The 2,376-nt window shown below is 44.7% G+C and overlaps 2 pseudogenes; both read left to right on the top strand.

Moving 5' to 3' along the window:
- The window catches only part of LOC111971593 (sialic acid synthase-like), a 10,578-nt pseudogene extending 8,208 nt beyond the window's left edge, over positions 1-2,370 (top strand).
- Positions 2,107-2,376, top strand: part of LOC111971281 (sialic acid synthase-like) — an 8,321-nt pseudogene continuing 8,051 nt past the window's right edge.

Raw genomic sequence — 2,376 nt, 5'->3', positions numbered from 1 at the left:
GAAAACACGAGCATTGGACATTAGACTGAAATCTGTCCTTTGGTCCAATGAGTCCAAATTTAGTAACAGATGATGTCTGATGTGTGGTTCCACCTGAAGCATGGAAGAGGAGGTGTGATGGTGCTTGCTGGTGACCCATCTGATTTTATTATTAGAATTCAATGCACACTTAACCAGCATGGCCTCCACCACAGCATTTTGCAGCGATTACGGCATCCCATCTGGTTTGCGCTTAGTGGGACTATCATTTGTTTTTTCAACAGGAAAATGACAATGACCAACACACCTTCAGGCTGTGTAAGGGCTATTTGACAAGAGGGAGAGTGATGAGTGCGCATCAAATGACCTGCTCCACAATCACCCGACCTCAACCTAATTGAGATGGTTTGGGATGAGTTGACTCAGAGTGAAGGAAAAGCAGCCAGCAAGCGCTCATCATATGTGGGAACTCCTTCAAGGTTCAAGTCCGGATGATCAGGTCATCCGGCTCTGGCTGGGCCACACAAGGACATTCAGAGACTTGCTCGAAGCCACTCCTGCATTGTCTTTGGCTGTATGCTTAGGCTTTGTCCTGTGGAAGTAACTTCACCGTTGGAGGTCCTGAGCGCTCTGGAGCAGGTTTTCATCAAGGTACTTCTCTGGTCTGTGCTCTGTTTTATTCTTTCCCTCGACTAGTCTTTCAGTCCCTGCCATGAAAAACATCCCACAGCATGATGCTGTCCACCACCATGCTTCACAGTAGTATGGTATTGGCAGGTGATGAGCAGTGCTTGATTCTCCAGACGGACGCTTTGCATTCAAGCCAAGAGTTTAATCTTGGTTTCATCAGACAGAGAATCATGTTTCTCATGGTCTGAGAGTCCTTTGGGTGCCTTTTGGCAAACTCAAGCGGGCTGTCATGGCTTTTACTGAGTGGCTTCCGTCTGTTCTCTTACATAAAGGCTGAAATGGTGGAGTGCTGCAGAGATGGTCTCCATCTCACAGAGGAACTCTGGAGGTCTGTCAGAGTGCCATGAGTTTTTGGTCACATCCTGACAAGGCCTTCTCCCTGTTGCTCAGTTTTGCCAGCTCTAGGAAAAGTATTGGAGGTTCAAACTTCTTCCATTTAGAATGATGAGGCCACTGTATCCTTTGGGACCTTCTATGCTGCAGAAATGTTTTTGGTACCTTCCCCAGATCTGTTCCTCGACAAAATCCTGTCTTGCCTATGGACAATTCTTTACTCATGGCTTGGTTTTTGCCTGACATGCACTGTCAAACGTGGGAGCTTAAAAGACTGTGTGTGCCTTTCCAAATCATGTTGAATCAATTTAGTTTACACAGGTGGAACTCCAATGTAGAATCATCTCAAGGATGATCATGGAAACAGGATGCACCTGAGTTCAATTTCGAGTCTCAAGCAAACGGCTGAATGAAATTAAAATAAAATACATTTATTAGTCACATGCTCCGAATACAACAGGTGTAGTAGACCTTACAGTGAAATGCTTACTTACGAGCCCCTAACCGACAGTGCAGTTAAAAAAAATATGGATAAGAATAAGAGATAAAAGTAACAAGTAATTAAAGAGGAGCAGTAAAAATTATAACAATATATGCAGGGGGGTGCTGGTACAGTGTCTATGTGCGGGGGCACCGGAATACTAATGTAAATAAATATTTTTCCCATTGACATTTGTAATAATAACTTTCTCAAATTATAATGATGTTATATTAATTTTCTTTTATAAGGTAGGCCCATTATGTTTGTCATAAACCTCCCTTACATCAATACATCAAGTATTCTCTTTGTACAACAGCACATACTGTAGGAGGAAATCWCCATATTATTTTCTCTTCCAGCTGGGGAAGTCAGTGGTGGCTAAGGTGGTGATACCCAAAGGCACGGTGCTGAGTATGGATATGCTGGGGGTGAAGGTGGGCGAGCCGAGGGGCATCTCTCCTGAAGACATGGGTCAGCTGCTGGGCAAGGCCYTCACAGAGGACGTGGAGGAGGATGGGAGCATCACGCCACGTATGGTGGACGGCTACAACAACAAGGGCTGAGCCAACCAGGGGTGCGTTCGTTCAGCAGGACACAACGTTGTGGAACGTTCAGATAGAAAGATGCTATGTAAAACAAACATGTCAATATGCTGACTAGACAGGTGTTATGATATTGATGGTATGCCAGGACTGATCGTCTGTTTACATGTCACCATTGTGGCTAGATGGAGTAGACCTACATCTTCATCTAGTGGTCGTGTCAGGGACAACAGTTGTTGACAACGTTAGTGTTGTAGCAACGTCTTACTTTAATCCTTTTCCTCACTTTAACCTCAGTCTCCTGACCTGTTATTTCACCTAACCTACTGTGTTGGTTCCCCTAACCTGCCA

The sequence above is a fragment of the Salvelinus sp. IW2-2015 genome, linkage group LG13 (genome assembly GCF_002910315.2).
Source record: "Salvelinus sp. IW2-2015 linkage group LG13, ASM291031v2, whole genome shotgun sequence".
In the NCBI taxonomy this organism is placed as follows: domain Eukaryota; kingdom Metazoa; phylum Chordata; class Actinopteri; order Salmoniformes; family Salmonidae; genus Salvelinus; species Salvelinus sp. IW2-2015.
The sequence above is the reverse complement of the archived record's forward strand: the minus strand, read 5'-3'. Positions and strand labels throughout refer to the sequence as shown.